Source organism: Oreochromis niloticus, linkage group LG6, assembly GCF_001858045.2.
Source record: "Oreochromis niloticus isolate F11D_XX linkage group LG6, O_niloticus_UMD_NMBU, whole genome shotgun sequence".
NCBI classification, from domain to species: domain Eukaryota; kingdom Metazoa; phylum Chordata; class Actinopteri; order Cichliformes; family Cichlidae; genus Oreochromis; species Oreochromis niloticus.
In genome coordinates, this window is record NC_031971.2 from 20,936,025 (window position 1) to 20,951,133 (window position 15,109).

The 15,109-nt window shown below is 40.8% G+C and overlaps 1 long non-coding RNA gene across 1 annotated transcript in view; it reads left to right on the plus strand.

Annotated features, from left to right (window-relative positions):
* LOC112847114 (uncharacterized) overlaps nucleotides 1-13,988 on the plus strand; it is a 35,865-nt gene extending 21,877 nt beyond the window's left edge. The window contains exon 2 of the long non-coding RNA XR_003220457.1: nucleotides 13,747-13,988. This is a non-coding gene — a long non-coding RNA (uncharacterized LOC112847114). The remainder of the gene's footprint in view (nucleotides 1-13,746) is intronic.
* The last annotated feature ends 1,121 nt before the right edge of the window (nucleotides 13,989-15,109 follow it).

Sequence of the window (15,109 nt, forward strand, 5' to 3'; positions counted from 1 at the left end):
AAGCACAACAGATTCCACATCCAGCTCCTTCTGGGTGTTCTTGGGAATTTTGTGGGGGAAAAAACACTTTTCTTTTACATTTTTTAAACTCTTCCACCAACCATTATAAGACTTTTTTTTTCTGCTTGTAATCATTTTTATCATTAGGAAGTATTTTACTACAGAGATGCAACCTCGTTAGATTACATTTAGTGGTCAGGTGGAAAAGATCTCCATGTCTCAGCAGTGCAAACAGTGAGCAGGATCGCAGCAGTGTGTTTTGGTAAGACTTTGTTTACTCCGTGTGACTCATTGACAGACAGGATGTGGTTCGCCAATAAGAACACGGGCTTTTTTTGACAAATTCAGGAACAATATTGCCTCCACGCAAACAGAAACACACATAAATGCGCACACGTACCCACAAGATCATGCTTGACGCCCACACATCTCTGTAAACAACCCAACACTCCCACACTTTTACAAGCCACAAACACTGGCAGGCTTGTTGCTTGTTAGAGTGACGGAGCGCACCTTCATTTCATATCATATCAACACTTCATCTCAGCGCTGATTAGAAGTGATGTTTCTGACAGACAAAAAGCCACAGAGTAGCGGTAAGGCTAGACGTGTGCGCAAGCGTTTAAGAAAAACAAACACCAGTCTGGCGGCGTTGTAGCCGCATATCATGTGGTCGTATGAGAATTTAAACAACAGAAAATTAGGAATGAGCACAGAGAGATAGAGAAAGTACAGGGGGAGGATGTCAGAAAGCACAACAGCGATCAGATCACACAGCGCTCAAGGGAAGGAAGGGTAAAGTGATCCGTCTCTGTCTCTCTGACCTTGTTCACGCTCGCCAAAAACCTGACTTACAACCCCAAACTAAATATGATACCTCCTCCTCTGCTTCCTCCCCCATCTTCCTCTGGTAATAAATCGTGCTGTAATTACCAGACAGGATCAATAACAGTCACATCACTCCTGTCCTCTACTCGCCTTCCACATCTTCAGCTGACACTAACGTGTTCATCCCTTGCTGTGCACTGCCATGACAGACGAGTTGGCCGCTGTTTTCGTCCGCACACGCTTAAACACGCGTGCAAGAACACAGTTTAAAGGCGGCACACACAGAGGGATGAATCCATGCAGACGTGGACACTCACAGCCACAAATATGAGCGCTGGACGCCACGGGGGGCAGGCCATAGGTCTCAGTTGCTATTGGAGACATCTCTTCAGCTGAGCAACCAACAAAGAGTTACCATTCTCTCCCAGAATAGCTCCCTCAGCCCCCTGTCTAATGAAATGAAGGACAAGGATGAGAATCACATGGTCAGTCACGCAATGTGAACTTGGTGAGTTTGTCAGGGGGTGCGTGTGCGTCGGGAGCGTGAGTGTGTGAGCACGTGCATAGGTGTGGCTTTCATGCATAATCATGCAAGCGTAATGATGTTTAATAGGAAATTAAAAATATCCCGGAGAGCAAGAGCAATTTTCGCACCTCAAAATTGCTGACTTTAATATTCGCTCACGCCCACACTTTCATGTGCACTTTGGGTGTGTGCATGTTTGACGTGTGTGTGTGTGTGTGTGTGTGTGTGCAAGGCAGAGGATGTGTGTCCCTAAGCATATTATATCAGCACAAAGGAGAAGAAAGATGGTTTGCCCTGCAGACTCCAGTTGAGGACATGTAACATGAGAATGTGAGCAGGAGGTGGTCGGGAGAAGTTCAGTGTTTTGGTTGACTACTTTAGCAAATGTTAATTCAAATGCTCTTCCAAAGCAATTCATACTTCTCCCCGTGGATACGCTTTACAGAACAAAGTCATCTTGACTGCACTGGTCCTAACAATCATGTTTGTTTCCTCCTGCCTTCACTGATGCTGGAGTTGATCACAAGGTTTAAGTCCTTACATTTCTCGTAAGAAAAAAGTTAAAATGAGTGAATGTGTTAGTAAATAAAATCTGCACATATGCATCCAAGTATCAACAATGCAATAACCAAACTAGAAGCACTCAGGGAGCACAAACCTCTGCTAAGTCAGCTAACTCCTGGGCAGTATTTACTGTAGAATTAAATTGTATATATCCATTTTGTTTTCTTTGTTCTTTTTTAAAGTACTTTAAGAAGTTTGTAGTGCAGACAAATCAGAAAAAGGTGACGTGTGTTCACTTTGATTACACAAACATTATGTAGGTGAAGGTAATGCACAATAGGCACTGTTTTGTAGATAACCGGACATGAATAATTTGAGTTTATTATATAATATTATACTGATATATATTTTTAATTAACTTGGAAGCTCATTCTCTTTCTCCTGACATTACTTTATTTAAAGATATAACACATTTTGGGGTCAACTTGAAGAAAGGCAGATGTGAAATGTAAAAGTGAGGTCAGAGGTCAAATGTGACATCATATTTCTAAATAAAATATAATGTGATATTTACAATCCCCATATGCCAGTATTTGCTAAATATTACCAATACAAAAAAAAGACAGTTGAAATATAGTTTTAAAGATAAAAAAAAAAATCATGAAAATTTGATTTAAGGAAAATTTGTAATGAATTTACATGACATTAAAGAAGAAGTCTGAGATTTAGATCCCCATATATCATTCCCTATATGCCTATAGGTTGTCAATACAAATAATGGCAGTAAGAAGTACTATTGTATTTTCTATATATATATTTTCATTGTTCTCTGTAAATGAACTTTAAGAAGTTTGTAGTGCAGTAAACATACATGCAAACAAGTGCAGCATTTTGTTATTTGCCCTGTTGAAATCCATTTGACATATTTTTGAGTACTATGATTTTTTATTGTTATTTTTTATGTGGATTTAAAACAAGTACAGTATTCATTTCAGTGTTTAGTACATTTGTTTTAATAGTTGGTAATAATTACAAGTTTTTGATCACAAATTTATTTATTTATTACCAAAAAATACAAATATTCAGTTGTTATTCATTTAAAAGGTTATAACCTGTTGCTGTAACATATAAAAAAAGTCATAATCTCTTACTTAATCTCTCCCCATTAATCTATATTTCCTGTATGCCTATATGTTGTCAGTACAAACAATAGCAGTAAGAAACACTGTATTAAATAGCATTGCATAGAGTTATTTTCACTTTGACCTTCTGATCAATCTGTTGACCTTGAGGGAGAGTTCAGAGATCAGATGTGACATAAAATTTAATATCTTTTTAGGGTGCATTTTGTTAATGTTAATGAAACAGCAAACTAGCAAGAATCATAGTTTCTAAGTTATAAGTCTTTTTGTCACTTTTTAACCAATCAATCATTGAGTAGACCTTGAAGACCTTGGTGGATGTAAGCCAGATTTCAGTGGATTGTTAACATGGCCCCACTCAGCACACCTACAAAGTTTTATTAGAACTCATTCAAAACATTTCGAGTTTTCATGTTTCCACACAGAATGACACGAACGCTACCAAAAACATAACCTCCTTGGCAGAGATAAAAGCTTCTAAGAGGTTTGCCTGGTGAACGAAATCTATAAAACACATTAAAGTTAACTTCATTTATTGATAAAAATTTAACTGAAAATACCCAAAACATAAGGTGTGTGTCAGAGAGCTGCAACTGGAAGATTTCCATTCCAGAGACAATCTCAAGCGAATCACATGGTCTTGGGCGATATTTGATATTTGTTTTGGCTCATCCTCTCTGCACTTTGATGAATGTTTTTTCCACCCTTTCTGTTTGTTTCAAAGGCGCACACGCCTGTCTGAAATTAATGTATTCATTTTTTTAAAAATCCCGTAGATCTCTTCAACTCTTCTAAAAACCAAAAGCCATAAAGCTTTTAAAATCATACGCTGTGAAGATATTTATTTGTGCTGCAGCATCAAAAACAGTTTTAAAGTTCACACATTAATGGAAATTCTCTGGTCTGTTACTGAGTTGATCAGATAGTCGACAGGTTGCTCCTCTCCTGGCTGACAGCGCCAATAAAAGTCCACTTAAAATCGAACCAGCATACTGAAAGAGACACATTTTGCAGCACATTTGTAGTTTCACGCATCAAAGTGGAGCATAAGCCCAGTAGGTTCACACTTCACTAGCTGAGATATTTTCCAAGTCTTGCAAGAGCTGGTTCAAATAAAACACAGGCTTCCTCACAACTCCCTCCTATAACAACTTGGTCTGCATTGCTGGAGATCGCTCACTACGCGCAAAGGTGGCAACGTGTAGTGTAAGTAACAGGTTTCCGTTTTAAACAGGTTTTTTTTCTCTTTTTTTCGAGACAGTAGGACTTCTCCACATCCTCCACCCTCCTCCACAGTCAAGATTTCACATCATTTTGCTTCCGATTAAAGGCGCACTCCACCACACGCCGAAATCACTTCACAGCAAACACATGCGGCCGACTCTTTCTGCCATTATAACAGCCTGATCAAGAATATATGCAGGCCTTATTTATATATTAATTGATTTATTTATTTAACATTACTCATGCGCTGCTTTCATGTTTCACTCTGAGTGGAATTTCGCAGAAATTCTGAAAAAGTGTGTGGAAGGAATCGAGCTCAGCAGCCTCTTTCTTTGATCTAATCAACAACCTCCCGTAGCAGTGAATGAAACGAAAATGAATGATTAATTATGAAACCAATCAGCTAGGAAGCCAGAGAGAAATTCTCACCAAACGGCGAGCTTTTCTTTTCCGCTGTAACGTCCGGTATTTGAAAAGAAAAACTTTGTTTGAGTTGCATGTGCTTGTTCATGAACGCATGGAGATAAGGATTCTTTAAGCGAAATAAAACGAGAAAAATAGCTGTGAGAAAGATGGATCTTCTGCTTTGCTGAAAATGAAGGTGTACATCTGGACACACACACACAGACACACACGTGCGCACGCACCCACACACCCTCGCCTCATGCACGCACCTAGGATGAGACCCTGCAGAGAGTGTATGATTAACTGTTCTGTCAGAACTGAGAACTCGCTGGGGCGGGAAGGGCAGAGGAGGGGGAGGGACAGAACTGAGGAGAGGATGAATTGGAAAGGGATGGAGGAGTATTAGGATGGAGGCTGAGGTCTCTGGGGTCTCTGAAAGGAGGTCTTGTGGGGTTTCTGGAGGCAAGTTAGAGCCAACTGTTGCTCATGCAGCACTTGTGTGTGCTTTTCTGTGTGGAAAGAGATCATGTTTCTCTGAGTGTCCCTTTCCTGTGACACTCCTGCAGAAACTCTGATGCAGATTATCTTGGTTGCAGTCTACTATATATGCAGAGCAACAATGCAGTGCAGTAAGGAATGGAGTTAGAGATTAGATGAATGATTGTGTGAGTGAGTGTTTGTGTGTGTGTGTGTGTGTGTGTGTGTGTGTGTGTGTGTGTGTGTGTGTGTGTGGTCCTTATCGCAATTCTGCAGTGCAACAGAGTCAGAGTGGTCAACTGAATCTCCCTTTCTCAACAAATAAGAATGGCAGACATGTAGCTAAGGACACACACACACACACACACTCACCAACATGAACACACACTGCTACTCGTCTATTTTCTCTCATTCGTCACAGGGCTTGTTTTTCTAATGTCATGGATAGGTCTAAATTCAGGGTCCCCAAGCTGGGAGGTTTTGCTCGTAATGACTGGCATTTCAATTTTTTTTTTACTGAGTGTGATGGAAAAGGTGACAGAGAAAGTGAGAAGCTGAGAGAGAGAGAGAGAGAGAGAGAGAGAGAAATGTGTTTGTGTTGAAATGTTGAAAATATAATTAGCAAAATACAATCCCCACTGTCAGGGCTAAACTCTAAATGTGTGATACACGTGAACACTGCTGATATGATGATAACCACCTCTTCATCCTCCATCAGTTCTCTTATGGAATTCAGAACTTAAACAATGCACTGGAAAAGTCACTAAAATCTCCCTGATTTTTCAGTTTTCAGTCATCCGTCTGGGTAGCATTTGCCCCAGCATTCACCCTCTCTGGCGAAGCCTCATCCCAAACACTTTGCTCCACTTCTGATCCTGATCAGAGTCCTACACGGTTCTTCTAGTTGGTAAATGTTGCTTGCGAAAGGGCATTGTTTGGCCACTTCAGCTGATATGGCCTTGGAGCAGTAAATCACCAGTTACTACTTAGCTTACTAACACTCCATTCAGGGTCCGGGCACAATAGATTCACAACACATTCATTCACCCGCTCTCCAACTCCCGCCCTCCTGCTATTCAACTTTACTCTCCTCCTGCGTTCCCCTTCTTTCTCTCTCCTCCCTCCTGCTACGCTAATCTGTTTTCTCTCCTTACCCCTTCTTTCTTCTGCGTTTCTTCCCCCATCAATTCCGCCACTCTAGTTCCTGATGTGGTTTTGTCTGTTGTAGAGGCCAACAGTTTCCCATGCACCTGCTCGGTTGTACACATGTCAGCGAGCACATGCAGGCGTGCACACAGAGAAATGCGCACATGGGCACGCACGTGCACAGAGCATGTCTTTAACCTCAAAATGTTTTTCTTTTTGCACAGCTTTTGATTGAAATTTCAGCCAGTAGATTCCATCTGTTACCAGAGCATGCTCTTGTTGTGTTTGCAAAAAGGCTGACGTACACACACACACACACACACACACACACAGTTGCAAACTGCACCGCAGAGAGAAGCATCACTTCTGATTGGTCTTGACATTTTAACAGTCTTTTCTTATTGGCTGTGGCACTTCCAGAGTATGCAGTTTCACTCTCTATCTGTTGGACGTTAAAGAAGTGATAACCACACACAAGCATGCATACAAAGAACACCAGCATTGACTGTCAGGCACAATAACCTCAAAGTATACTCTATGTCTGAGCAGCAGGTAAGAGCAAGGAAAAGGGAGAGAGAGAAGAAAGAGAGAGAGAGATAGAGGAAGAGGAAGAGAGAGAGAGAGAGACGCCAAGCAGTGATTTATGACCTGAAAAGACAGATTAACTCCACTGGCTGCCTAACTGGCCCTGAAACAAGCTGAATTACAGCCTAGACCAGGAGGAAAGGAGAGGCAGAGAAATGTAGGAAGAATGAAACTGAAAGGTCAGTAGTATGGCGGGATTGAGAAAGAATAGACGACATGATGAAAGAGCAGATTGGTATGAAGGAACTCAAAAGTGAAAAGGTCAGAGGTAGGGAGGAAAAGATAGATTGAAGACAGCAGGGGTAAATAGAGATTGAGAGGTTCGGGTATTGTCCAAAAAAGAGACTTTGGTAGATCTGGTTTTGGGTTGGGCCCTATGGTTTGTGTGATCTTGATGAACCCTGTGAGATTCCATTTCCTTTGCATGTTGCAGCAAAACAGCATCAGGGTCAACTCTATTTCACCTGCTTCTTGGCATGAGGTGAAGAGCCAACATATTGCGAGAGCAATTCACACAAATCATCAGATGCTCGAAGCCCCCCCTCCACCCTCCCTTCACAGCACCCCTGTGGGTTGAACAGAAGTGATTTTCTGTTCAGGGGACAGAGGAATGTGATGGTTTTGTTCGACTCTACACTAATATGTTTGTGTAAGATGCAAAACTTTTGAAATCCATATAGCTGTAGTGCTTTAGGGTCCCTAAAATGGAGACTTTTGGTTACTCTGTGGACTCCTTTTAACTTTTAAGGCTTTGGAAATGATGCAGACACCCACATTTGCTGCTTGACTGCAGGACTTCATCAGCTCCTATCGCAACCCTTTTCCAAAGCAAACCAGAGATATCAGCCTCGACTAGCAGTGGTTAATTCAATGTGAATAACAAATAACAGGACATGCTGACCTTCTCGTGCAACTACTGCAATGTGCAGGCTTGCTCAGTGTACGTAAATGTTCATAAAATTTGCATTGTAGGGTATATATAATTCTCAAATTGTCCAAAGCTGCTTGTTGGGAGTTTTCATTTTGTATACCAGACATAACCTGATTCATATAAAAACCAGGAACTATTTAAGCACAGCAAATCAAGTGGTATTATGCATAGAAAAGGGCCGGGAAGCTTTTGACTGGCTGGTTCCCTAATATTACTATTAAGTATGTGTTAGTACTAACCTCAGGAGTAGCTCTGAAAGACAAAAGGAGGAGTTTGTTGAAGCTTAGTGGGGAGGCAAAATCAATGATTAAGAGGGGAGGAAGAAAATATGAAAGTGAGTCCAAATTACATGGCAGCAAATTCATTAGACACATCACACGGATCTGATTTTCTCTACTGGAAACACTTTGGGCTGCACCCGCGTAGAACATGCAGCAGGCACAAGACAACTGATGCCCACTTGGTCACTGTGAGTTCTCCAGACATTTAGCTGCTGTATTCTCACGTGAAGTCTGTGCAAAGGAGCTAGCATATTATAGTCTGCGTTATACCAGATTCAGACTTTTGCATTCAGCTCGGCCAGATAATGATGAGAAATGTTCAGGGTGCAGTGCATGCGTGAAAATTGCTTCTCTTAAATACTCACACTGCAAATTGTTTACAGTGATTACAAAATACCTATACGCTGCTAGGGAGTGTTTTGAATGGAGAAAAAAAAATCACTTTGGTGATGTCCCACAACACAATTATCTATAATTGCATATCCTGTTATTATTAAGTGATTGTTTTTAATTATTTTTTCAGATTTTGCAATTATTAGATGCGTGATGCTAATATTTGTAACTACAGCAAGTTATGGTACTAGAAAAATGTGGCGCTCTGCTCTGCCAGGCCCTTTACTGCAGCCATGTTTACTTGCTGCTTCTTTGTGGGTCTCTCTGCCTTCAGTTTTGTATTTAATACCTGAAAAGCATGATCTGTTGGGCTGAGATCAGGTGACTGACTTGTCTATTGAAGAATATCACATCTTTGCTTTAAGGAACTCTTGGGTTGCTTTTGCAGTTTGCTTTGGGTCTTTATCCATTTGCACTGTGAAGCTCTGTCTGATCAGTTTTGCAGCAGAGAGCACAGAGTGCAGATCTGTAAACTTCAGAGTTCACACTGCTACTTCTATCAGCAGTCAAATCATCAATAAAAACCAATGGCCCAGTTCCACTGGAAGCCATACACGCCCATGTCATAACACTGTCTCCACCATGTTTGACAGAAAATGTGTTAATACTTTGAATCCTGATTGTTTCTCTCCTTCTCCAAACTTTTCTCTTAATCTTTATTTCATCTGTCAAGATTTTGTTTTAGAACTGTCCAAACATTTTTAGGTAGTTAGGTAGACAAAGCCTAATCTGGCTTCCCTGTTCTTCATTGTAAACTCTTTGTATGGTCATGTTCAGGAGTTAGCTGATGTTCGACCCAAATGCAGAGAGTTCAGAAAAAGGAGAATAAGGAAATCCAGAAGCACTGGCTGTGCTAGGAAGAAACACACCGATTACACAGTCAGAGAAAACACAATAGAGTACTACAAGAAACAAGAGGAAGACTAGTGCCATTTATACACAGATGCATTTGGGCTAACAGAAAACAGGTCAGTAACAAGAACAGCTGAGAAACAGAGAGGACAGAGGCATGAAGTAAAACTATGCATGATATGACAGAAGAGCACAGTCTTCAAAGTAAAAACAGGAAGTAACTAAAGGAAGCAGAGAAATCAAAACAGAAACTTAACAAGAAAGAAATAACCTATAGGAAATATACTGAACATGAACATAAGAGTCGCCACACATGAAGAATGAAGAAACACTGGGAGACAAAGATAAATGAAGATGAGATGGATGGAGAAACAAAAGAAAAAAAAGAGTAGGAACTAATTAAAAACAAACTCTACAAAGTCGTCAGCAACTAAAACTAACCAAAGAACCAAAGACTCAACACATACAATAGAGAATAAACTATAAAGAAACCAAACAGAGTATTAGAGAATAATCAGACTTCTAGACTTATAATATCAAACTCAAATGACAGAAAAAGGATCATACAGAAGACACATGGAAAATATAAACCATCCACAAGTACTGTGTAAGTATCACGACTGGATATTAAGAGGAAGGAAGATTATTTTTCATCCTAAGGATGACCTCCCTATAAGCTATAAAAGAAAATAAGCTATATATAAGCTATAAAAGCTATAAAATACAAATTCAGCAAATACAAAATCAACTTCAGATTGCTTCACTTGTAATGAAATAACAAGTGAACAGGGCTCACCTGGTCATAAACCTGCCTGTCAGTCAATTGTCCAATTAATTTTTGAGCCCCTAAAAATGGGGTATAAAAATGGCTGTTCCTAAACACAGTTAATGCAATGATATTTGTGAATTGAAGGTGAAAGTCTGTAACTTTTTGTACTAATGTGACACAATCTCTACTGCAAATTATACTTAGAATAAAGGCTGAAAATTGAGAAATGATCAGGTTTTTAGCAGCAGTACAAAAACTACTTTAATGGAGTTTAAGACTCAATGTTAGAAATGGACACTGTGTAAAAGAATTAAAAAAAAACAACTTAGAACGTGCCAGCTCTGAGGTGTTGAAAAGCACAGATTTTGATTTAGTGTAGGGTTCTGACCAATCATGTCTTTGTTTTGAGAATAATGAAGATTTTAGAGTAATTAAGGAAATTATTGCTGCTGTGTAGCATGCTTTAATTTGTGCAAGTATCCTGATTTTCTGACTCACACATGGATCCTGTGGATAACCCTTTTAAAGTCTCAGTTATTAAAACAACACAAACACGTTAGGCTATATTATTACAGACAGGGCCTATGCATGCACCTCCAGCAACTTTGTCTGTTTTTGGTTTGCAAAGAATACGCTTGAGACCCCATGAGCAGGACACTGGAGTTAAAAAGCTAAAACCACACACCAAAAAGCTGAGAGCTGGCAACCTGTTTCCTAAAAATTACACAACTTGCAAAATGCCCTTAAAAGGAAATCTAGTTACAACTAGGTAACACGCTCTGTTACGGTGATATGTGAGTGTTGGTAATTTGGATATTCTGCAAATACTGATGCAGGATACATTCATAAAACACTTTCACAAAAATGGTGGCATTCACAAAGCATCTTATCTTAGTCCTCCTAAATGGCACTAAGCGTTACTAAGAGTTTCTACTTAAGAGCTAATCACAAAGCTGCTGAGAGCAATCAAGGAATAAAGAGAGCTCCTAAGCTGTGAGAAAAGGTGACGCTGACCCTGTCATTACGGATATTACGCCTCATAAAATAACTTCACTATATCTGCCATTTTCATATAAGCTGTTTTCATATAGCTATGTTTTGACGCCCTTTCTGAGTTCTCCTAAACTAGTGTAAACAAATGACAGCCAAAAGGTCATAAATACAGCTGCCTTTCAGAAAGTGTTCAATAAAAGCTGCTGACAAATGAAGTAGCTGTTCACCAATTGCCCCAGATCCTGTTAATGTCTCTCCAGTTTATTAACTTACTGTTTTTATGGTTACCCTGCGCCGTATTTCTGCACACACACACACACATGCAAAGACACACCCAGTGACATGTCTTGTTCCATTAAGACTGAATGTGTTTATGTGTGCCTGTGCGTGAGTTATGCGACTGGTCGCTAATTGCAGACAAATCGCTTTGCCGCACACAATCATTCCTGTTTTTTTGATGTTTAATTTCACCAGTTGATTACCGGCGGAGTTTAGCGCCGCCATTCCTCTTCCTCTGCCACGGGGACGACTCATCCGTCTTCTCACACTCTCTCTGTTGCGCATACATAATGAGCTCGCTCGGACGAACAGAAGGATGGATTTCATAAATCATGCTCTTGTTTGTAACAGCTTTTCCCTCTCTTTCCCTGTCTCCCCCTTCCCTTTCAATTAAAGTGGCAGAGCCCATTCTAAATGCTGAGTGCCTAGAGACATACAGTCCAAGTGAATTATTTCCCATGTAGTTTTGTGAATCGAGGCGATTTTTTGTTGCCCATCTCCCAATATCCTCCTCACTACACCTGCCAAACGACACTCCAAAACATTGGCTGGGCTTCCCTATCCTTTTATGCCTGTTGACTTTCCAATAATAAGTACCATAAAGAGAGTGAAGTATAGACACAGCGTAAGGGCAGCAGTGGGCCAGGGATGGAGCTGTAACATTGTTTATATCTGTGCACATACCATAGTAGATATTTCTTTGTTGTTAAATGGAACCCAGTGGGCTTTTACAGTGTATTGGTTATGACATTGTACATCTGCTAGGTGACTTGCCTTAAGCGCGCACACAAAAAAATGTCTCTCACCACCGACAAAGGCAACGATCTCGCACAAATGTATTCGCACACATAGTTCACACACACACAGATTCTGTTCACATAAACAAAAAATGCAAGCGAAGCTTAGCATTGGGTGTAATACAGTTTTTATCACTCACTGCTCCCTCTGATCGGAAAATAAATCTGGCAACTAAATTGATTTATTTGTTTTTTATCACTTTGCTCTGTTGCTCACCCCCTCCTCGTGGAAGATTGGATTCTCATATAAGGCCAATAGATACACATTTTTATAACCCAATTTAAAGACATGTTCAGGGTTGGGAAAGAATGGCATGGCAGCGGGTGTGGCGTGTCTCTGTGTTAGCCTGTTTTATTTGTACTCAATTTTATTTTGCCATGTTCTGTCTTTGCACTTCACTGTCTGTGACCTCTTTAAAGGAGTCTACCTAGGTTAAGGGGAAGAAAAAAACACAGTTCTACCTCCCATAGCCCTTCTATTAGCAGGTTCACGCTCATCATCTAAATAAATAGCACCTTTCACTGTTCCTATTTAACACACCCTGAGGCCACATGCTAGGTGCAGTAATACGGTGTGTTTGTGCACATGTCTGTGGAAGTCTGTTGTGCAGTGCAGAGAATGGGTAGCTACGTTTGTGAGTGAGCGTGCACCTTTTCTCTTATGTTTCAAATGATGTGGTGAGCTCGCCCTTGGCGTGGAGGAAATTGGTGTTCGATCCTAAGTAAGGCCGGCTTACCTTTAGGCTAGCTATTAGCCATGTGCTAAGCTAAAAACAATGCAAATACAGGCCCAGGGTCAGCCAGGGGATCATTAAAAGGCAACCAGCTTCTTCAATTATACAACAAGTGATGCATGGCACCATTGAGGGGATGCTTACACCAATTGTTCTTCAATAAAACTCCACTGATACATGAGGTCAGGGGAAGTGCACTACAGTGGGAATGTTTTGAGAGGGTACGTTGACACCGCAAGCTGTGTTAGTCCAAACTCAAAAACAGAGTATGGTATGTTGGTCTTATCTGAGATGTCCTGATAGGAGTTGCACAGGTGGCAGATTCAAGGGGCCTCTTCTTGACTGATCCATCTTCAAGGTTTAAATATGTGGTGCTGGTAGAAATAGAGTATACCTTTAAGGAAAAATGCCCGTAGGTGTTAGGAGGAATAAAGCTACCATGAGCTCTAGCTTCAGGGCTCTAACTACGGATCAACTTTTCCTAATTTCTTTCTTTCTCTCCAAATTTCGTTCAAAATAACCCAAACACCTCTGTCCCGTGTGCATGAAAATGCCTGATTTAAATAGTTATCTGCAGTGTCAATGCTGGCCACTGGTGATGCTAATTCATCCAGACTATGTGCATTGTGAACACTAATAGACTGTGGCTGTGAGTGTATTTCTACAAGAACTGCTAAGTACTGTGGCTTTCTATGCATCAGAGTACATTTTACACATTAGCATACCACCATTGGCCTATTTCATCAGGCCTTCTGTGGTCTATGTTTGTGTGTGACTCTTCATTTATTCCTGTGTGTGTGCCGACAAGTGTGTGTGTGTGTGTGTGTGCACATGTGCACAGAAGATCTGGTTGTTCCAGTGATTCGCTTTTTGCTGACAGGAATGAACACGCTGTAAGCCTGGGGAGTGCGGTGAGCCGAATCCGGAGAGGAGGAGGAGTGGAAAAGAAGGAGAGGAAGAACGACAGGAGAGGAGAAGCACATCGGACACCACCTATTTATCACCCTGACTCCTTCCGTCCACTGCCAAGGAGAGGGAGAGGAGAGCGAGAGAGAGAGATGAAGCAGATGAAGACAGCAAAGCCAGAGCAACAAAAACACAAGAGAAGCTAAAAAAAAAAAAGACTGAAGAAAAAAACATAGGATCTTTATCTTAACTTTAAAGCCTGCCTTTATTCTTGTATTATTCTCTATGGTTCATGCTTCCCTCATAACCCTTTAGCCCACTCCCATTCTCCACAAAGCCCTCACCCCTGGCTGATTTGGTACAGCAGCACTGAATGAATAGCACAGGAGGGGTAGGGGAACAGTGTGGGAGGGTGGTGGGGGTGGTGGGGGTGGTGGCAAGGAGCTCCCCACAGAGAAAGCTACTGTTACCAAGGAGAAAGTGAAGGAATGTGCATTTCAATGAAAAGAAAAAAAATCATCCAGTGAAACAAACTATTAAGAGTTTTACCTAAAAAAAAAAATCTCGATGATAAACTGATTGATATCCGGCAAAATGTTGTGATCTGCAGCTGCAAAATTCCACATTTAACTTCCATATCTAAACTCTTCACACTGTTTTGTGCGCCAGTGCGTGTGCCGCGGGGCACACACAATAAAGGTTTTTATGCTCGCAAACCAATTTAGGCCCTGAAATGAGATCTAAAGTGCCGTCTTACCACGCTCTCATAATTAATTGAAAAGAACTAAAATAATGATATCTGGGGAGTGATATTGATAGCCGTGGTTTATTTCTGACAGCTGGCTCATAGCGAGCCCTGAAACACTTTTTATTATTAAGCCAGAAAGAACAAAAGATTTAAAATCTCTGTGGCTGCTCAGCATGCCGTGACTTTCTTTTTTTTTCTCCTTTTTTTTCTTGTTAGAATATATTCGCTGCCATTGTCAGCGTATGGATAATAAGAGAGAGACAGGGGAGAAAAAAACAGGTCTTGTTATTATAGAGTGACATTATTATCTTCCTAAGGTTTTTGGTTTGAAACGTTTGATCATCGCTTCCTATTTTTGTTGTTTAATTGTTTAGAAAGAGAGGGAAGCATGAGAGTTTTGGACATTTGCACTCGGGCAAAGGTTCCTACCTCCAGAGGGTTGATAAATTGCATGGCTAAGAAGAAGGGACACCTGTCAGCTACCCCCTACCTAGACCACACGCAAAAGACGAGACACGTACACATGTGGGCTCACGCTCTTCCTCTCTCTCACTCTCTCTCTCACACATAAACACACACACATCCAGTG